At 36.4% G+C, this 23,053-nt stretch overlaps 1 protein-coding gene across 1 annotated transcript in view; it reads left to right on the top strand.

The window, feature by feature from the left end:
• The window catches only part of LOC308194612 (uncharacterized protein), a 975,354-nt gene that overhangs the window by 411,259 nt on the left and 541,042 nt on the right, over positions 1–23,053 (top strand). Inside the window, exon 14 of the mRNA XM_080590727.1 lies at positions 7,927–7,986. The gene's annotated coding sequence lies outside the window, so the exon portion shown is untranslated. The remainder of the gene's footprint in view (positions 1–7,926; positions 7,987–23,053) is intronic.

Genomic DNA, 23,053 nt, shown 5'->3' with positions numbered 1-23,053 from the left:
TTTATGATTTTTGTGCAGTATAGCACGGTATGATTATATTACACAATGATAATATATATATATATCTGTCTTACTGACACAAGCCTTGCCTCTGAAGTGTAGGATTTGTTAGATCAGATCCATACTGTTAGGTGCAGATCTACTGAGATTTCTATGCTAATATAACCTTGGAGTAAGTAACCTCCAGGACATGTTTCCCTGCAGTACTCCATGTTGTACAAAGGACATGCTCACAGTCCAGGCCCTCTTCTAGATAATGTTTGGCTTAAAAAGTTATCTGTTTCCATCATATTTTCTTGGTTTTGCTGCTTCATCTTTAGTTGCTTCTCTTCACCAGTGTGTGTATTTGTGAAAATATCCAACAATTTTTGACCCAGTTGGTGAAGTTACTCTCTGTTCCTGCGTCTAAGCTTTTGTGAATGAAGTAACAGTGAATTAAGTACTGTTATTTCTGTTCTCTTTCTCTGAACACAAATTGTTTTCAGAATTCAGATCATCAGTTCTTCCGGTTTCTAAGATGAAATATTAGTAAGCTATTCAAAGAAATGAATTCATTTATCAAAAATCTTAACGAAAGGGAGGACTGTTCATTGACTTCATAACTAAATGAGTATATGTACAATATGAGTGAAGCACAGGAGAGGCTGTATTAAGACAGAAGTAGAGGTAGAATGGGGTTTTCTTTTCAGTGTTCTATTAGTAGGGACTTACTTTTGCTCACAGAGATGTAATAAACTGCTTGTGCATACTCAAATTGTCTCTTTGTGACTCACTGTATGGAAACTGATTTCTGTAGAACTTTTACTGACTCTTGTGTGATTTTACTACAATGTTTTGGATTTTGTTCATCCTTAAATTGTTCCTTAAAGCAGTATTTTTGTCAGCTTTTTTCTTAAGTGTCCGTACATGTGTTATGCAATGGATCTCCCAGAAACTGTTAAATAATTGTTGAGTTTAAGTGATTTAATAAACCATTGATTGGCAACGTTGAATTGATTTGAATGTGTATATGCTTATTCCACATGATTTTGTACATTTTTATGTCCCCAGCTTCAAGATCTGATGAGTGTTAAATGGCTTGATGCTTTCTTTTTTTTTTCTTTCTTTCTTGAACATCATCCAGTGTGCCCCTTGGTATCTTAAGCCCTGTCAGCCCTTTATGGCTGCCTGTTACAAGCAGACACTTCTTACTGCTCTCATTCACTTGCTGCCGGCTTTCTACCTGGCATGTGAGGCTGAAACAGGGCATGTGTCGCACTGCTATGGTTTAGCCAAGTGGAAGGTGTGCTTGATAGGTAGGATGCTTCTCAATGTGCTCACTTGCCACAGTCTGCAGATTTCCTGCAGCCCTAACTGAGCAACATCTTGCTAGTACTGTGATTACTGTGGGACATTAAGTAATGTTAAGATAAAATGAAATTTCTTTCTTTAGTAAGATATCAAATAGACAAGTTAGCTCCAAAGCTCATAAAATGTACAGGTCAAGAAAAGCTCATTATGCACTCAGGCTGAAGGTCTGTAGAAAGCCTCCTTTTTCATCTGCAGGTGTCCTGCTTCCCCTTTTGGTCAAGGGGCAGTCGGGGGTCTGAGCCAGTTTTCCTTTTCAATCTGTCCAAATCTCATGGTTGGGTTCAGTCATTTCTTCTGTTAGATACTGTCCTGGAAATGGTCTGACTATTTAGTGATGATAAACATTACTTTCCAGCTTTTTTTTTTTTTTGAAATGAGTGGTTATCTCTGTTAGTAGTACCATCAGCCCTACTTGGCCTGCCAGTAAATAGCTCCTTGTTTCATCTCTACCAGTGAGTTGCTTGCCTTATGCTGTACCTTGCATTCTACATAACTGCATATGTGAACGACTTTGGGATACAAATGTTCAAAAAGAATAAATGCAGCTCCTTAGTAACTACAGATGGAGATCAGTTAATTATCACTAACTTCTTCATTCAAAACCAGCAGACCTTCGATTTTCACATTGGTCTGTTGCACAGACAATGTTTCATTGTGAGTAGTGAAAGCAGTTATTTTGGAGGGTATGGATTATAAACCGAGGAGCAAATTCTTACAGTTTACCCTCTACTTTTGCGTGTTTGGGATTTTTGTTTTTGTTGCTGTTCTTGCTGGGTTTTGGTTGGCTGGTTTTGAGGACAACCTATTTTGAATTTTTGGAGATGACAAGTAACTGTATGGTTCCTATTATGGTGATCAAATATATAGACTTCTTGCACTATAAGATATATATGTTGTTAATTTAGGTTTGGTATTAACAAATTCCAGCCCTTGGAGTTAAATATTTGGCTTTGTTCTTATATCTTGCACACATCTGGATTGTGTGCAAGATGTATGCAATGTATATATATTTTTTAATTATGCTTTTACCTTGCCTTTCACCTGAACTCGGGGAAAAAAAAAAACGACACAAAACAACAACAAACCAGCATCATCATCAACAACAACACGTTTAATAAAAAAAAAGAAAGAAAGAAAATGCCCCAGGAGCAAAATGTGCTGATGACAATCTTTCCTCTTTAAACAGAAATATTGATTAAAATGTATGGAAAATAATCAGACAATGAAGTAAATAGCGCATTTCTGCTTCTACAGATTTTGATCACAGATATCCTTGGCCTACCACCGAACTTTTTCTTGATGAACTTACCATTTTTTTTTTAAAGGGGAAAAGAGAAATGTAATATTTACAGTTAACATATTGAAGAACTAGCGATTATTGTGGAAAAAGTATTAGCTTTACAGGCTTATGCTCTGCCTATCTTTTGAACAGAACAGCTTAGAAAAACTTGTTTGCTGCTTACTTTTACTTTTAGCGTTTAAAACTTTATGACAACCAACAACATCAGTGAAGGGGGAAGAATGATACTGGACGACCTTGGTATTTTTAACTTCAGATGTATATCTTAGTGCATATGTAACATGAAAAGTTTATCTTTACCTGTGATTTCTAGACATTAATTCTATAAGCATATCAAGATCAAAGAGCCACCTCTAACTATATTGCTGTTATTTACTTCTTAACCTTCTCATTGATACACAAAATAGATTGAGCTTCTGTGGGTGCATTGTGATGTGCTTTCTAGTCCTTGTGTGCAATTTTAAGTATTACTTTTCAGTGACAGAGTGAGGGCAAAACTTATATGGCACACGTTCTATTGCTTTAATCCTACTTTATTTTAGCTGTGTACATCTTGTAATTGGCCCTTCTGCTGTGTGCAGTCAGTCCCAGGTGAGTACCACTTAGATGCTTTAAAGTCTGTTGGATTTGAGCATTTATATATAGCTTAAGGAATTCTTGACTTTGAGTATCTTCTATTTCCTTCTGATATAAAAATGCAGCTATCTGTATGTCATAGTCCAAGTCTGTAGTACAGTCCAAAAACCAAAGTAAATGCATGAAGGCCCAAAACTTTACTGAGGCAGGTAAGCAAGGGAGGCTTTAGCATTGGTTTGCCTTCATTAATATAGCAAGGAATAGTTGCAAATATTAAAGCTGTATGGTTGTTTTGCTCTCTCATGCACCGCACAGAGCTTGTCAGTGCAGGTCTGTGTAGGCAGAGCTCTATTGTTCCCTGCCACCCCATTAGCAGGGGAGAGAGTCAAAGCTGACAACTTTGAACAAGTTGAGTTGTTAAATTAATGTCAAGTATCTTTTTCTGGGGTAAGCATCTTTAGAAGGTGGCCTATTAAACTGATATTTACCAGGTATGCTAAAGTACCAAACTTCTAATTAATAACTGAAAACATTCTTTTACCCTTGGGTCATGCCCCATTTCTAGGTTTAATTGTTCTTATTTTTGTTTGTAAGCATTCATTATTAAATATATGTGCATATATATATCTTCTGTAATGGAAATGGGAGAATTTAGTGAAACCAAAAAAATGTTATAAGTAATGCTAATATTATAAAGAACTAAGCCTGTCCTTTGTGAATTCATATGTTGAATTAAATACACACTTCGCTTCACAGCAATAGTTATGTTAAATGAAAACTTTGAAGAGAGATGGAGACTGTTTATCGTGCGTTAAGGCATCTCAACTTTAACAGAGCATCTCATTTTTTAATGACCTAGCAAATGTGGAAACACCGATCTGAGTTGCATGATCTGGATAAATATTACTGTGTAATATTGGACAAAACTATGTATATGCGGCTTATTTTGCATTGTGTTTTTTAACCTGTACAAGAAAGTAAAATGCAACTGCACTTTCCCTATAATTTAGAAAACAAAATGCTTCATAATGCTAGCATTTGAAGTAGGCAAAATGGGCTTTCACCTTGGAAGCTATTTCTAGGCTTTCTTATACCAAAAATGTTAAAAGCATGTGTAGGTTTTAATTTCATTCCTTTGTTGCTGAGCAGTTTCTGAGTTTCATTTATATCATGTAAGCTTAGGCTAAACTTGTGTATTTAGTAGTCAGAAATATTGCAAGTTGAATATGGTTTTCATGACAAATATAGTTGGCTTTTCTTGGCATAGTCTGGAGAAGTGCGTATAACATAAAACAGAAGAATATTCATAACACCTATCAAAAATGCTGGGTAGATTGTTGTAATATTTTATGAAAGTGTAATGTAACCACCATTGGTGTACTTTGTTTTTCTTACAAGTACATGACATTGGAAGTAGGAGTGGTTCTTAAAAGTTTTCCTATTCAATGATACCTGATTGCCCAGAGATGCCCCATCCCTGGAAGTGTTGAGGGCCAGGCTGGATGGGGCTTTGGGCAACCTGGTGTAGTGGGAGGTGTCCCTGCCTGTGGTGATGGGGTGGAATTAGAGGATCCTTAAGGTCCCTTCCAACCCAAACCATTCTGTGTTCTAAAGGTCTGTGATACGCATATATGTGCATTAAAATTAAATTGTGTTTTTCTGATGCTGAAGATAAGAGGAGATGGTAACATCCAACAACCTCTAAAAGTTCTGGTCTGCATTTTCTGTAAGCTAGCTGATTCCTGATACAGTTCTCCTGAAAACTCTGAAAGGAAAAGGAGATCAGTGGGAATTCGAACACTGAAAAGTGACTTCAAGTCAAGATTTTTCTAGATTTGAGATTCTTATGCCTTTTTAGTTATGTTATTGTTGGCTTTAGAAGAGGTCACCATTTTAAATAGTGTTATTTATAATTTATTTAAGACCTACTGAAAACACATGTGCCTCAAAATAGGCCAGTTTAGTGTTTACTAATTTTTCAGTAAATTGATGCATTTGTACCCTTGACTTCATTCTTTTGTTCAGTACAAGAATGGTTTTACTGTACAATCGTACATTAGAACTCTAACTATTTAGTAACAAACTTCAGTGCGTGTCAAATCTGATATTTTAATTTTTTTTTCTGATTCTTAAGAGTTTGCAGTTCATTTAATTCTTTTTCGATTTTTCTTCCAACACTGGAAGCTCAAGATAAATGACTTAACAAGTTCAAAATTAGTCCATCAATTGCAACAAGTTATTAAAAGTACAAAGGACATATGTTTTATGATTTGAAAACATTTTAGAGTAAATATTGTAAAACGTCAGTGCTTTCAATAAAGCTTTTCTGGGAAAACTGGATGATTGCTCATATTGCTTCAGTACAGGAAAAAAATGTAAATGAATCTATCATCTCTATGCTGGCAAAGCTAGATCATGTAAATCATGGTTACAGTTAGATACAATGGCATTTTTCCATGCATTATTGGGTTACCTAAATGAAAACAGACCACCTGAAAATGTTAATCAGTTATTCTTGTTATATGATGGAATCCTTGGAAATGATGTCGTAGTTTTGCTGGTTTGTACTTATGCCACCTATGCTTAAGTTTCTTATTGGATGGAATACTTTTGAAAACTGTTAAACATTTCTTTAGCAAAAAGCCTGTTTGATGAGAACTGCTTATTAGAATACAAGCATTGAAAGATTCTTGCAAAACCTCCCCTGCTTACTAAGCTCACTAATACTTTCAAATGATGCTAGTTTATTCTACAAACCAATTGCAGAAATCATGAATGAATGATGATGTTAATGAAACTGTGTACATCTTATTTGAACATTTTCTTTGTAGGTGTCCTTGGAGGCCTTTTTGCCTCCACTGCCTGCAAAACCACTAAAAGGATGGTGCATCACACCTTATGATCACTGGCCTTCAGAGAGGCAATGGGCACAAAACTGGAACACAGAAGGTTCCCTCTGAACATCAGGAAACACTCTTCTCCTGTGTGTGTGGCTGAGCACTGGCACAGGTTGCCCAGAGAGGCTGTGGAGATCTTCAGAAGCCACCTGGACGTGGTCCTGGGCAAGCAGCTCCAGGTGGCCTTGCATGAGCAGGGGTTAGACCAGGTGGGCTCTGGAGGGCCCTGCCAGCCTCAGCCATCCTGTGATAACACTAATGAGTTACCTGACACTGGACTACCAGTTGGAGACTTCTGTTGTCTTTTCATGCATCTAATCTCATCTCCCCAGATTTAGGCTGTTAGCTGGTATTTTACAGTGGGTTTTTATTTATTTATTTGGTATTGCTGCAGGGTTCAACAAGACCTCCAGTTAAAATAAGTATTATTTTTTATCACACTATTATCCTGACACTTGTCCAGAGTTCTTCCAGCCTAAGCTTGGCTGCATTTATCCATTTATCTCATGGTATTTGTGCCCATGCATAAAGCCATTGGATAATTTACTTTTTTCCCCATTTTGATCTGCGGACTGTAGGAAATTGAGAGTTCTGTCTCAATTATATTGTTGATACTCCTACAAATAAGGAATTTCTGTTACCAAAACAAAAAAACAAACAAAAACCTGTCTTGTTTTCTGTATTAAATCTCAACACTCATGTCATATGTTGTAACATGCTGGTTTTGTTTAAAATAAAACAATTTCACTTTCTTAGGATTAAAACTTGCCTGTGGAGGAAAAGTACAACAGTACTTTGGATTAAGATGTTTTAGTGGATGTAAATATGTATTTTCTTTGAAAGATCACTTCAGTCCAGAATGATAATATTTATCCTAGTATTGTTTTTATAATGATACAATCTCAATAGTCGAAGGGATGTAGATGTGGATATTTTCATACTCCTTTAGCATGCAGGAAGTCACATTAAGAATTCAGAGACATTTTACGTGTTAGAAAGTTAACTACTTTCATGGACATTATAGGCCTGACTTTGTCAATGTTTAATACAATTAACATTATTTACTACTCCAATTACTAGAAGTGGGTATTTCTATGTAAGGAAAGGAAAATACAAGTAGGATTTCCTGTAAGATAAGAAGCAATGTGAAATGTTCCTTGTTTTGCTTTTCCATTTCTTTCTTTCTGCTCTGGCAATACCACTTTTCATATCAAAATCAGAGTATCTCACTGTAAGAGAACCTGTTGTGCTATTTAATCATTGTCTCTATAAATAAGAAAAACGGTATTGGCAACATGGTCAAACTTACATTTTTTCTCTGACCCAAGATACTTGAAAGATCTAATGGAGTAAATGAAAGTGGAGATAAAATCAGCTTGGTATCAATGTTTAAAAAAAAAAGGGGGGGGAAGAAGAAATCAAATTTGAATTAGAATTATTAGTATTGCCAGTAATGAGAGAATGAGCCTCCATCATAATAATTTGTGTCTATTGCTGGAATACTAGAGTGAGTTAAGGCTTGTTTTTCATTTCATTAGTTTTTTATTTGTGCACATTCTAAAATTTTTTCCATGGTCCCAAGGTGGCATTTCTTAGCTCTTTCTGTGACAGTGTCTCTATTAAGACATAATTTCCACTTGCCCTGCATTTGTGATTCTTAATTCATGGGGAAAAAACGATTCCTAGACATTATTGTGGGTATATTTCTTATTTATGGCATGAAAAGATTCTTATTAGCTGTTGCAATTCAAAGCTTATTCTATATTAAATTAACATATTCATGTTGTTTTGACTTCTTAACAGGCAATAACATTGAATGCTAACTTTCATTGAGAACATAGATTCTACAGCAAGGAAGTAACAGTAAGTGTTTATGTATGTGTTATGACTCTTTTTTATAAAGTTTTCTTTTTAGTAGGAGTCTTTGTGATGTTTAATCTAAGTATATTCTAGAAAGGCAATACAACTGCCAACTATGGCTGATACTGAAATGCTACAAGTAAGTTCTTAGTGCATCGGATGGTTCTGATTCAGAATATTTAGTTATGTTTCACAGAAGGAATAAAATAAAATGTTTCCTTGAATACTGTAATTGTTTTTATGAAATGATTCTTATTAAGTTATTAAGGTTGATTAGAAATGAAAGTGGAAGCATTAATATATCTTAAGCTTTACTATATTTTAATGGGTAACGGGAAACCTGAAAAGAAGAAAATGTCACGTTACAAGCAAAACAAGTGTAAGTGTTCTGGTAGGTTAAAACAGGGCACTAGATTGATAAATGATGAGCTATTTCTAGATTATTGCATTTATGTTTCACAGCCAAGAATTCAAAATAGCACTGAACACAATCTGTCATTAATGACCATTTTAACGGACATTGTCTTTGACACTATTTCTCTTAATAGCTATTAACGGTCTTTGTGGAAAAGAGCACAATGTGAAATTACTATGCAAATAAAGCCTTTTATATCCTTTCTAAATGTATTTTAACCACATACCTGTTGTAAAATGGAATATAAAAGAGAAGGAATACCAGTTGCAGTGTTTATCAACAGGGGATTATTCTGGAATTTATATCTTTTATTAGCTTCCAGTTTGGCTTCAGTTTTCATTAGACATTGAACAAGGATTGTTGGAGGGAGACCGGCAGTCTCACACTGAGTAGCAGTGTGTGACACTGCTAGAGGGTGTTTGTGGCTTCAGGACATCATAGCTCGGGGCAATGTCTGGGCAATATCATAGAAGAGTAAGCCCTGTAGTATTTTGAAGGGGTCTGTAACAATCAGTGCCATTACAAAACTGTGTTGTTAAGACTGTTCTTAGTAATTCATTTTTGATTTATGTCTACCTCTTTTTTCCTGAACTCTTCTCTACGTGTAAGTTATCAAAAAAAGTTACAGTAATCTTCCCCTTCCACAAGCTGTGGTACAATGAACTGAGAGGGGGAAAAAAAAAACAAACAACCAAACTGTGATTAAATATTTGAATACAGAGGTGTACTGAGTATTCTTAAATCAACTTACCTCCAGCAATTTTGGTGTGTATAAATTGGCAGATGCTGGATCAGGTGTTCACCATGGTTTTAAGTAAAGAAAAAGATAGCCACTTTTGGAGAGAGAGAAAAAAAAAATACAAACAACACCTGCTTTTAATTCTGCATTTTGCAACATGAAAATCTTGGGCTGCTATGGAATGCAGCGTTTTAGGAGACAGCTCTATAACCTGATGATTTCCCACATAATTTCTTTTATTTTTTTCTAGCGGTTTGTATTTTTTTCTTGTTGTTTTGTTTTAATTATTACTAGTGGCCAGTTGTACTTCAAAGCAGTCAAGATTGTAAGACCAGTTGTTCTCTGGGTACCTAGCCCCCTGAGCTGGAAGACGGGGACAAGGAGCAGAATGATCTGCATGAGGATAGGACGGCTCTGCAAAGGGATCTGGATAGGCTGGATGGCAGAGGCCAACTGTATGAGCTTTAACAAAAACAAGTATTGGGTCCTGCAGTTGGGGTACAACAACCCCATGCAACGCAACAGGCTGAGGAAAAGTGGCTGGAAAGCTGTTCATCACAAGGGGACCTGGGGTATTGGTGGATAGCCAGCTGAATATGATCCAACAATGTGCTCAGATGGCCAAAAAGGCCATAAGCATCCTGGCTTGTGTCAGAAATAGTGGCCAGCAGGACTAGGGAAGTGACTGTGCCCCTCTACTTGGCTCTGGTGAGGTTACACCTCAAATACTGTGTTCAGTTTTGGGCCCCTTGCCGCAAGAAGGACACTGAGGTGCTGGAGTGTGCCCAAAGAAAGGCAATGAAGCGGGTGAAGGGCCTAGGGAACAGGTTTTCTGAGGAGTGGTTGGGGGAACTGGCAATATTTAGCCTAAAGAGTCTCAAGGGAGACCTTACTGCTCTCTACAGCTACCTCAAAGGAGGTTGTAGCTGGGTGGGGGTCGGTATCTTCTCCCAAGCAAAAGGTAATAGGATATGGGGAAATGACCTCAAGTTGCACCAGGGGAGGTTTAGGTTGGATATTAAGAAATGTTTTTTTCCCGAAAGAGTTGTGAGGCATTGGAACAGGCTGCCCAGGGAAGTGGTTGAGTCACCATCCCTGGAGGTATTCAGAAGATGTGTAGATGTGGTGCTTAGGGATGTGATTTACTGGTAGACTTGGCAGTGCTAGGTTAGCATTTGAACTTGTTGGTCTTAGAGGTCTTTTCCAACCCAAATGACTCTATCATTCTATGATCTTTTGCTGGGTTATGTGTAAATATTTACATAAATACAAACAACATCTTTCCTGGTCTTTACAAACTGTAATCTTACTTCGTGATGGCACTGCAGTCCATGAGGAACAGTTGTCCTTATACATCACATGATACTTTTTTGTGGTATGCTGAGGGTATTTTGTTTTTAACTGATGCAATTGAAATGAGAATGGTTTGTTGGGGACGGAGGTTGGTCAGTGGGAACAGAATCTTTAAAATCAGTCTTAATCCTGTTGGGGGAAGGGACGGGAACTTAAAATATTTGAGTAGAGAAGTTCATTCTGTCTACTGCAAAGGGAAAGATGCAATTTTCACCAAAGATGCTATGAAGTGAACTCTTCATTTTCTCTCTCATCTTCTGTGTTCTCGTATTGGGTTTATGTGGCAAAGTTTTGGTGGGGGGGCTGCAGGGGTGGCCTCTGTGAGCAGAGCCCAGCAGCTGCCCCATGTCAGATCAGAGCCAGCTCCAGCCGGCTCCAAAAGGGACGTGCCGCTGGCCGAAGACAAGCCAGGGAGTGACAATGGGTGGGCCTCTGAAAGCAGAGTTGGGGGTGGGGGGGGGAGCAGGGGGAACTGCAGGGCAACAGTAGCTGGGAGAGAAGAGCAAGAAAATGTGAGAGAAACAGCGTTGCAGAAACCCAGGTCAGTGCAGCAGGAGGGCAGGAGGTGCTCCAGGCACGCAGCACAAGTTCCCCTGCGGCCTGTGGAGAGGCCCTTGGTGGAGCAGGCTGTCCCCCTGCAGCCCATGGGTCCCACATGGAGCAGATCTCCACGCTGCAGCCTGTGGAGGAGCCCACGTGGAGCAGGAGGTCTGGGGGAGCTGCCACCTGCGGGGATTCATGCTGGAGTAGTTCGCTTCTGAAAGATGGACCCTGTAACCCTGCACTATTACAGAGGAGGAGGTAGAAAAAGGTGGATGAGAGGAAAGTATTTTTAGTTTGCTTTTTGTTCTAACTGGTCTAGTCTGTTAGCAATAGGTAATAAATTCTTTTTTTGCCCATAATGGTAAATGATAAGTGGTCTCCCTTTCTTCACTCACGAGCTTTTTTTAAATCTTATTTTCTCCCCCTAGCCTTCTGAGGAGGGGCAGTGAGAAAGCATTGTGGTGTTAACAGTGTTAAACCACCACAGTTCTGAAGTCCTGGCTATTCTGATTGTTCCAGAGGCTACTGTTAGTTTTTTATGTATGCACACCTACCAGTTAATTCTGATTATTTTTTCTCCCCTCTAGTTATTTAGTAGGTTATCTTTGGTAAAATGTGGTAAAAGTTCTCCACTTTGTCAGCTCATCCTGAATATGAAGGGGAGAAATAATTTCTGTGTGGGATCCTGTTCTTTATTTTTAACAGAAATTTGATTGCCAATAAGAAATTATGAAGATTGTTATTTCAAGTATGGAGACCTAACATTTATGAATATCAGGGTGTTGACATGAGTGTGTTTCCCTCTTCATTTTATGTCTCTACTGTACTAGGAAACTGGATAATCTACACGTTGTTTGCTTCTACAGAAGGCCAGTGCCTTCCGTTCTCCAGAGTCACTCATCTATTTATCTATTTACAATGCTTGCACAGTCCCAAAGCCCCCCTTGTTACAGGTAGGCCCAGAGTGCTGAAACGCACGTCCTTGAAGGGAATGTTGCCACATTTAAAGGCAAACTTTCTAAATTATGGCAAATTAAATCATTTTGGAGACATCACTGTTATTTCACTTTAAGATGTAAAATAATTAATGTACTCTAATTCATATAGATGAGACTTTTGTACAGCAGTAACTGCAAAAGAGTCTGTCATACTATTCAACCAGATGAGCTTTGAGCTAGGCTCACGATGCGTGTGGGTTGTTTTTTTCTGCTTTTTTTTTTTGGCATAAAAGAAGCATTGTTAGCATGGAATCAGAACGATGATGATAGTCTGGGAGACATGCTTTCAAGGGTAACTTTCACAAATGAGGGTCATAACTAAAAGCTCTTCAACTAGCACTGAACACATTAAACTGGAAGAACAAACAAAAAGCTGGTGTTGGCAGATCAAAGAAAATGAAGACATAAAAGATACTCTTAGAAGATCAGTTGGCCTAAATATCAGCATTGTAGTAATATCTTTTTTGTCTTATTCTCTTCTGTTTTACCACTTTCATGTATACCTTGATTATTTTAGCCACCGGTATCGTTTCCTTCAAAAAGTTGCTCATTTGCTGACTGGAATTTAATGGACTAGTAAGTGTTCAAGCCTATGAGAAGAGACTTATTTCCTTGTTTGAGAATAAAGTGTTATCAGTCTTAGGGGAATTAATCGAGTTCATATTCTAATGGAAATAAAATTTTTATCTGATTCTCTTCTATTTTGTTCAGTTAAGTCTAAAAAGGTAAACCAAACATGATGACTGCATCTAGCGCATATAAAAGGCATGGGTGGTTGTGGGTATGTGTGTACCTATATGAACATTGACAGCTGTAGGAAGTGAAATAATATCTTGTTCACCAGTAGTGTATTTGTAAAGTTCACTGGTAATATGCATTTCACGTGATCAGTAACTAAAAAGGTTTGCAGTTTTATGTGCTTCTAGACTAGATGATGACTGAAGACTGAATCTGAACTGTCAACCTGTAGGCAATTGCTTGCCTATTTTTTTCTTATTTACTTATTAATTTCTTTTTTTTAAAAAAAAGGTGCTCTTTTAGACAGGGTATGAATTAGAGACTGGATGAATTGTTGTCTTATTTCATTCTTTTATAAGTCCCTGTCTCTCTTCATTTAACTGAAAACAGGCTTACTATGTAAGAAAAATAGTCCATTGCGTGAGAACTGAGTGAAGTAAAAGACTATCTTTACTTCTGATAATTATACATGTTCAATTATCCATACAATTTGCTTTCTGCACGTGGCTTGGTGCAGATGCAAGCCCCCTCATTAGGTACAAGTGTCCTCTCTAATGGGGTTGTCTTAAGCTTTGGTTATTACAGCTGCCCTTCTGGTCACACAGCAGACAAAGAGTCAGGTTTCAGGTTTTGAAAGTGCTGCTGAGGCACTGCATGTCTAGGTCCTGACTAAAGTTGAGCAGACTATAACTCTTCTAGGAAGGGAACTTATTAATTAGGACAAAATGAGCTGTTCCTTTATGGGAAAACTGTGTCAAATAGACTGAAGTGTAACATCATTTACTTGGCTCTTTTTTCTTGGAAGAAGGTAGAACTAAGCCACTGCAGAACTTCTTTATAGCAATTAAAAAAATCTTGGTCAGTGGCCAGAGTTTTAGTAGAGATAACAGCATGAAGAAAAAGAACTTGTCTCTAAACTAGGTGTGTAAAAATAAATTTGTATTTTGAATGTTCTTGCTCATATCTTTATATATAAAGTGACTTGCTGTTATAAATGAACTCATTCTGCTTTAGCATAAAATACTGTCCTCTTCTAGTCATCAAAAAGAACACTGGATAAATCAGTAGGAACTTACAAAAGACATTGTTTTGTGGAGAGCTATGTGTTGTACCATAAAAGCTACTACTGGCTGAAAAATTGAATGGGATGTGAATTGTATTGCACTCATAATATTAACTAAAAAAATTGAAATTAACATCAATTTCTACTTCCATTACCCTGTGCTGATTAGCATAAAAGAAACTTTGCCTTGAGAACTCTGAGGTAAGAAACACATAAAAATCACTTCTAGCTCAGGAAAGGGTCTAAATGGAAATGGCTGGTTGCTGGGAAAGTACTGAGGGAGGGATGATATATTTTCTTATGTTCTTACACTCTTCTCTGACCTTTAGCCTGGGCCACATTTGGGGGGGAAAAAGCTGCTGGGCAAGGCAGTCCTTTGGTATATTTACTGCATATGAATATCACCCCACTGTTTAAAAAAATAAATAAATAAAAAATTCTGCTATAGTAAAAATACATTTTAATTGCTGTTTTCCTTCTGAAGTTCTTTGATATAAAATGGCAATTATGGGAACGATGCTGAGTTTCTTTATGTCTTAGTTGTCATTTCTCTACCATTAGTGACAAAGTTGAGTTAAATTATGAGATTTTGATCTTTCAAAATCATCTGACAGCGCTTTCCCTCAAGCATACCAATAGGTGTATGCAGAACAATCTACATTTTTCCCCTTTTTCTAAGGCCTGAATGTTTTTGGGTCCCTAATCTGGTGGAGTGCGCTTCACACCCTAATACAGAAGTTTTTTTTCTTTTAATGGATCAAATGGATAGATAAGCCTATTAAACTGGGACACAAAAAAGGTAGCTGACTTAACATTGTGTAGTGCAGAGCAGTAGGAGGGGGGTACAAAAGTGGCTTTGGCTGGAGAGCTCTGAGCACTTATTCTGTGCAGCGGACTTTAACTTCACTAAGAAGCGCGAGTAAAACTCTTGCAGTCACTAGAGGCTGATTGGCTCAACATAGGGACATTTTCAAAACTACTTACAACTTTCTCCACTGTTAGTAACAGGAAATACTGCTTATGTAGCATTCAGATGTGTGGGATTGTCTTGTTCAGTGTGTAGCATAATAATTTTAAAGCTAAGCTCAGCAGATATCCAATATGCAGTTCCAATGATTAGTATTACATATAGCATATTTCAAAATAAATCAGTATAATGCAGTATCAGCATTTCAAGGAGTCCATGTGATCTAGGGCCACAGAGGGGAGAATAAAGTGTGGAGAAGGTAATTAGAATGACCTTACATTACCGAGCTGGTGAGTGGTGCTGGATCTTTGTCCAGAAGCAATGAAGTTTTTCCATAAGATGTTGCTTATCAACAGCATACGCATACAGATATCAATGACAGTTAATGTGAATACCTACACATGAATGTAAATAACAAACCAAGTACTGCTTAAGTTTTCCAAAAGCATTACTGATTTAGCTGAGCTATTCATTTCTTATTTTTTATAGCTTTAAGCTTCTGGCACACTAAAATTGTTTTTAGAATATTCCTTAATTATTAGTATGTTAATAAGACTTATTTATTTGGGTAAATTAGGCAGTCTGCCTGCTCTAGCAGTTAATGGCTAGGTTTGGGGTTACATTACATTAATTTGTGCTTCATTGTTGAATAGTTTTGTGTTTATTTTATAAATGGTTTGTAACTTTCTGTAACCTGAAAACTTCAACAGAGGTAGCACTAGATGCTCGGTCATCTTTAAAGTTGACTATTTCTTAATGTACATAATCTACAAATGCTTGTTTGCTTTTTAGTTTGCATTTTATTTTTAGAGTTAGGGAAATTAAGTAAAATAAATGTCTTAGGGCAGCTATTGGAAAAATAGACCATGAAATGCTGACTCGTAAAATATCTGTAGAGGAACAGAAATTGTAATTGAGCATTGAGAGTGGTGTTTTCTTTTTCATTTTCTGACATTAACTTCTATTGCAACTGGTAAACTAGCCTGAACTCACTGTTAGTCTGTCTATTCCAAATATGCCAGGTTGTCTATAAGCAGCCTGTGGACACCCATCTTTAACTTCTGAGGCTGCATAATCCACAGTGAGGCTATATCAACATCAAGAACATGAACTGATTTACTAATTGTGTTAGACCTCATAGTTTTAGCAATGTCAATCAAGCTGCCTTTTGATCCAGAAGCACTTTGTGGATTAGGTTGACTATTTTTTCTTATTATTTATTCTTATTATTTAAATTCTGCTTACTGTTTACATATTGACTCAGTTTAGAATTTGTTAATCTGTCCAATAATAGTTTTATTTTTGTTTGAAATATCTTGTCTAAATTTATATGAAGACATTTGTCTAAATGAAAATTGATATGACCGCTGTTAACTTCTTCAAGGGTATGGGTTTTTGAAAAATTAGACCTTCTTGTAGAATAGGTTAAATGGACAAAATTTCCAATTTTTGTTACTTTCTCTTCAGGCTAGTGGATTAATGTCAAGCCACTTATTACCCATATTTCATAGACTTGGTGGAAATGAGATATCAGCAATACAATTCTTCATATATGCTTTTATGGTACAGCTATCTACTTTATTGCCTTGACCTTTCAGTATTTCGTATGTTGACTAGTAAACCACTTCTTTCTGATGGTTTAGTAAGGCTGTAAGGATGGAAAACAACTTAATGACTGAGCAGTCAAAAGATAAAGATATGGATAAAGATCAAAGGTGCAAACAGTCTAATACACAATATATATCAGACATAAAGATTTTGATACCTCATTCTAGTGAGGTTATAATAATAGAGAACAATGTAAAATATTTCCCTTTCAAGTCTCAAGATTTAAGTGTATGACATTTTCTTGTTCTCATTGTGATCTTCAAAATGTGAGCCATTAAAAAAGCAGCATGTAATTGCAAAAGAGAAATATTCATAAGCAAATCCGTGTGTACCTAATAATTTAAAAAAAATTACCTGACTGGAAAACTACTCACAGACTCTCGAAGTATTTCAATACAAAGCTACAGGAGTTATCAAGAACCAAAAGCTTCTTCAGCTTTGCAGAATGAAGAGCTATTTGCCAGGCAGAGGGATGTGTTCTCAGTAGACAAAAATGTTTCTAAGGGCAGATTTTTCACCTCAAGTATATGGAATTCTATAGAGGATTAATGTAAAAAGCTGATAATTGGATCAGTGTTAACTGTTTCAGTGCTTACCAGAATGAGATAGTAAACTAGAAAGATTTCTTTACAAAGGATTTGATTGTCTGAGGATGACATTTTATTTCAACATCCTAGTTTCAACAAGCCCCACTAGGGGAATTAATAAACAAACAAGGAAGTACTACAGGCATGAAGAACTAGGTTAAATCAGGAGCCTAGTGAAATATGTGAGGTTCCTGTGACAGTGATTTCACCCTATGAACTGGTACAGTTTACAGGAGAGTGAAAAGATTAGCAAACTACCTATCATTTTTTTTTCTTTTAAATAGTTCTTGAGAAAATGCTTAATTTTGACAGTGATCTGGATTTTATTCTGAATGACATGTTCACCTAGGATTTATCATCCAGCTTAAAGGATTTAAAGGCTAACTGGAGGGTAAATAAATAGGGGGAAAAACCTATAAAATTAAATGAGTCTCTTTCAGGTAAAGCAAAAAGTGATGTATGGATATTTCATTTTTGCTATTAAAAGTTACATTACCCATCCACTGATGATCCTCTCTTTCATTTATCTAAGTGGTCAGTTTAAGTATTGCATGAAAAAAATGATCATTTGTACATCTCTGATCTAAAACCTATTTATGAGGAGACTGACATAACTCAGCAGATGGAGGTCTGTTCACAGTTGTCAAGACATAGACTTGGAAGTGAATAGAGAAACCTATTTCTCCTTTCTTATGGTAAACAAGATGGCATGATGATTCAGACAGGCAATGAATGTATAGGTTTTAAAATAAAAAATCTGAAGAAAACAGTAGAATCTGAAGGGCTCACTCCTATTAGTGGTTATCATCTCTTAACTGGACTTGTTCTTGTTTGTGTATTCAAGCTGGTGTTGTCCAGTACTAGTTATTTCATCAGCTTGGATGGTCACAGAGGCTCATTGAGCAAAATAGTATTTGAATTGCTTCAGCTGTGTCTTGAACCCTTCTGTTGAAACATTTCTGAATGGGATCTCTGTTTTCTGATCTCTTGTCGGGCATTCGGAAAACACTGAACATTTGGATTCTTGCAAGGGCTAGTGGATCAGTTCTGAGGTTTGTGATGGAAGGAACATACATCAGAGTTTATAGAGTTGATTTAGTTAATTAGATTTTGCAGAGCATATATGCACAATAATATTTCCCCAAAATGACAAATTCCTTTTTTCTTTGGTGCGTGTACACTTCTAGTTTTACTCAAAACTAAAAAAAAAAAAAAAAACCCTACAGAAGTTCCTTGTTTCCACTATATATAAATGTGGGTTTTCTTTAAAGCCAAACTGGAAAGCAGAGTGGCTGAAACATGAATGACGGTTCTTTAAAAGCATTTAAGTGTCTAGACTGTGGCATTTCTACTACATAAAAAAGCTATAATAGGCATGTAGGTGGTATTTAGCATGAGTCAAGTAGCAAAATTGAGTATCTGCACCTGTAAGGATGGGAAGAAACATATTTTCACCTAAATTCAAAATACTTTAGGATGAGTATGATAAAGATTTGTAGAAGCACAACATAGATCTCTTTGGGGTATGTTCTGTACTGCAGTAATGTAACAGCCAAACAACAATAAAAAAACAAAAACTGTTCTAGCATATGCTGATCTGTTGTCTGAACTGAAATCTTGAGGTCTCTTTCTCCAGAACTGAGAAACCACTTTATTTTCTTGGGATTTAAGCTTTAAAAATCGTCTGAATTCAATGCTTATACTTCCATGTTCATGTTTATCATGCAGGATTGAATGTGTTCTTTTGCATCCTTTTGTAATTCTTTGCGTGACCTGGTCAAGGATTTCCAATAATTGATTCAATTCATTGGACTTAGAAGCAAGACTTGCAATATCCAACTGGGTGAGAAAAGAAGCAGTTTCCAGGATAAATCCATGTTTTCAGTTGAGGAAACCAAAATATACAATATAGCCTAGTGTTGTTTCTTAAAGGCATAGAACTGTTTTTCCTTATCTGTTGCAGTGTTCTGGAAGTCTTAGGTAACCATATCCTAGTATAACAGCTCAAGGAGCAATGAGGCACGTACTCCTAAATAATTGCCTCAGTTTTAAACGATTTTGCAAATTATTTCAGAAATTTCAACTTTTTTGGAAGATTCCAAGTTTGCATGAAAATAATAGTAATAATAATAATAACTTGTATGAATTAATGCTCCTTAAAGTATCTTAGTTTTCTCTTCCTTGCATTTATTCTCTGTTCTTTTTGATATGCAGTGAAATCTGTGAAGATGTGGAGGGGGGAAAAGTTAGAATTCTAGAATCCTAGAGCTTCTTTCTGAAGGCTGCAAGGAATGTAAGAGGAACTGGAGGAAAAAAAAAACTCCATGTTTTGAAAAAGCATTTTACTGAAGCAATTTCACATGTGTAAAGAATTACAGCATTAAAGCACAGGATGTAATTCTCCTTCAAGAAATTGATTATTCTCTTCTCTGGCCATAACCATCTCATGTCTAGAGATGGGGAACATAGTCTCACAACCTGATCAGTTTGCAGTAAGTAGAAATAAGGATACAATTTTATTCACACTCTTTTTCCATAGCGTATCAGCTCCACCACTGGTTGTGTTCATCACTGTTCAGAATTTAAGTCTTCAGTTTCTCCAGCTTCTTATTCCTGAGGTGGCCACAGACTGTAGATTACTCCAAGAATTACAGTTGAGTATCTCAACAAGCAAAGAACCTCAAAGGTTTCCACTTCCACCTTGTGGCTTTCAGCTGCGCAGCAGCTCTGTTACTTGAGAGCTACTGGAATTTACACAAGGGCAGTCTTTTCTATTATGGTGACTGCTATAACTGAAAATATGAAAGTTCACATAAAGGGAAAAGTATTTCCAATTTGTTCAGAGTTTGTGTATTCTGAAACCAAAGAAGACCATCTCAACATACTGGAGAGTAGTTACTATACAAGCTAGAATGATTTCTGAACTATATGGAAAGCTTTTAGGACCACATAATATTTTAAAATATGTACAAGCCACGGTAAACTTGGGAATTCTCTTCATTAAAATATGCTTCTCTTATGCGATTTCCTTGATAGAAGTTCCTTGTCTTTTGTGCCGATTGTGCAGATTGTCAGATCACTTTTTAAAAACTTAATTGGTCTTGAAAACTGATCCCACTAAATTAGACTTGCATGTGTTTGTGGTAAGCTTGTTAAAGTAAGAATATGTAAGTAGGCACATGAAGGTGTAGCTAAATTCCAAGTATTCAAAGTGAGAACAATCAACATGTAAATTATTGAGCTGTCAGATTAAATGAAGCTGAATATTTTTAAACTGATTTGCGTGTAGATAGTTACAAAAAGGCACAGATTCTGCATTAGCAAAAATCAGGAGCTCAAGCTTGTGCTCATTACTTCTTAAAATAAAAGGAACAGTAAGAACTATGTATCGTAAGTTATCTGTGCAGAAAGGAGTAGTGAATTGTCCAAAAAAATCAACTTAACTGAAGTTCTAAAGAAACATCCCCTTAAAAGAGTATTTTCATAGCTTTCATATACTTATTTTTTTAGTTTTTAATCTGCATGGATATAATTCTTAGTGGTTATACGTACTGCATTAATATTAGATTTTGCAAAGTAAAACTTAGAAGTAACCTTTCTTTTTTGATGAGAAACCAGATAGTAATTCTGACAAACTGTCTTCTCTAAGTTTGTGAAATAATTCATAGAGCTGAATGCAGCTCTTCACATAGCTTAGAGATGTTGCTCCAGAATGTTTTGCAGAACAGCCTTTGTTTGATTTATTTTAAGTATTTGATCATTCTGAAGACTGAGTATATAAAGGAACAGTTTGAATGAGGTGACTTTTTCTTTAAGAAAAAGGTATGAAATATATTTTAATATGTGAGAGTTGCTACTGTTGTGTACTAAGTCATTAAGGATTACTTCAGAATTCTGCTAATGAGAGATTGGAGGTCACTTAATTTGGTGTAACAATAAAAACGCTTCTTTGCCTACCATGTATAATCCTTTTTTGGAGGTGGAGAGGAGGAAAGAAAGAAATCTAAATTTTATGAAGTATGGAACAACTTTAAATATCCTAGCCTGTGCTACACTGAGATCTGAACCAAGCTCCATGGGTGACAAGTATTTCCATTAATGCGAGGCCATTGCTAAATGTATGGTGGCTTTGGTCTAGAAACACAATATTAATCCTTAAAACTGTCAGTCTTGTAACTTCTGTTTCTGATTTTTCAGCTGATTTTGGGAACCATGTGGTTCCCAAATGCATGCTGCTGTGTATCCTATTTTCCCTAGAAAACACATTTGGTGTTTTTCTAATTTATTCACTTCTGATATAAACGTTTGTTTTCAATATTTCAAAAACAAAAATATTTTTTTCCTCAATCAAAGCTGTGCTATTTGCAGTATCTGATGGGCTTCATCTTTCTTACATGCTTCAGCTAAGAGGTGGGGAGAATCCTTCAAGAAGTCCTGCATATTCCATGGCTTGGAAGCAGATTATTTGATATAAAAGCAGATTTTCAGTAAAGACAAACTAAATGACCAGCACTGAGGGTCCTATTTCTGTGGATTTCTCAAGTTTCCATTTCCACACTATTAAAATTCATTAAAACAAAACCACGGGATACAGGAACTCAGGCTCTTTATACAGGATTTCGGACTCTTGTATGAAGACCGTTTTTTATCTTCCTCCGTTTTTTTCTTTAACCCAGAATTCCTAATTTTCCCAAGTCAAAGATGATAAACATTCCCTCACCTTGAAGATAAAGATGTACCAGTAATCTGTGTTTAGAGAACTAAATTTACGCTTTCCACTATGGATGCAGATGTGATCAAATTATAATAATAGCCTAAGGAGCTGCAGCATTTAGGCCATTGTAGCATTTGATGTTGATACACTAAAGAGATGTCATTGTAGCAGCTGATGTGGGTACACTTAAGAGATTTGGCTGGACAGAAGAGTGCATTTCCCAGCATGGATGGTCAGATATGTCTGCTCACTGACACGTTTCATCTAAACCAGTTCTTGTTATGCTGTGCAACCAATGGTGTTGGCAACCCAAGAGTGCTCCTTGACAAAACCACTGCATGGCTGCAACTTTGTTTAGCCCTCCAACGCTCAAAGGGTTCCGGGGGCAGGAAAAGCTTTCTGGATGCACTAGTTGTAGTAAGCAGGGACTTCAGCTTTGAGAATCTTTTATATTGGGAACTTGTGTGATGTTAGTATCACAGGGAAGAGTAGTAATTACTTGCAAACTAATTGTGGCTTTTGGGAGTGTTACAGCCAACAGAACAAAGTGCTGGTACTGAATAATAGAAACAGGGCAAATTAAATAGGAGTCTTTTAGCTGGGTTTGAAAAAGATGGTCAGATTCCAAATTGGGATCACTTCTTTGAAACGGCCATTGGGAAATTTATTTTATCAAGTGACTGCTCTTATTTTGTGCTTGGTCTTTCTTGAGGATCCCACTCAATGTGTGTGCACAAAAGTGTTTGTAAAATACGCTTTTTCTAAATTTAATAGTAATGTATTCTGTTTGAAGGTGATGTGATTCTGTGTTTATTTGTTAGCAACCCAAAAATTAGAAAAAAATTACAGCTAGAAAAGACTACAATTGGTTTCTCATTTTAATATTACTCATTATTCCCTTAATCTGTGGTTCTCAGATGAGTTGTGTTTTATTTTAAGAACTGGAGCTTAGACTTCTGATGAACCTTGGGACAGCTGACTTGATTTTGTCTGCATTTTGTCACTGATTTAAAATCCATGTATGATACTGATATATAATCTGAAATATACTCAAGTTCCTCAGGAGATCTATGGGGAAAAAAAAAATTTTTGAAAAGTGTTTTGTACTTTTGAAATGAAGTGCTATTAAAAATCGGCATTTATTTTTTTCCAGCATATGGTAGATAAGCTTACTCACAGCTTTATATTTGAACCTATGGAACAAAACAGGAACTTTTAGGGCTAGTTGAAGGGTCCACAATGCCATTTAAAAAGCAAATGTTCTTTTCCTTTTAGATAAACTCAACACAAACTGCTAACATGGCATGCTTGTGTAGTGGAAGAATAAGCAATATTTTGGGAAGCG

Source organism: Anser brachyrhynchus (genome assembly GCF_964034855.1).
Source record: "Anser brachyrhynchus genome assembly, chromosome: 4".
Lineage (NCBI taxonomy): Eukaryota > Metazoa > Chordata > Aves > Anseriformes > Anatidae > Anser > Anser brachyrhynchus.
This window is presented reverse-complemented; position numbering and strand designations above follow the sequence as displayed.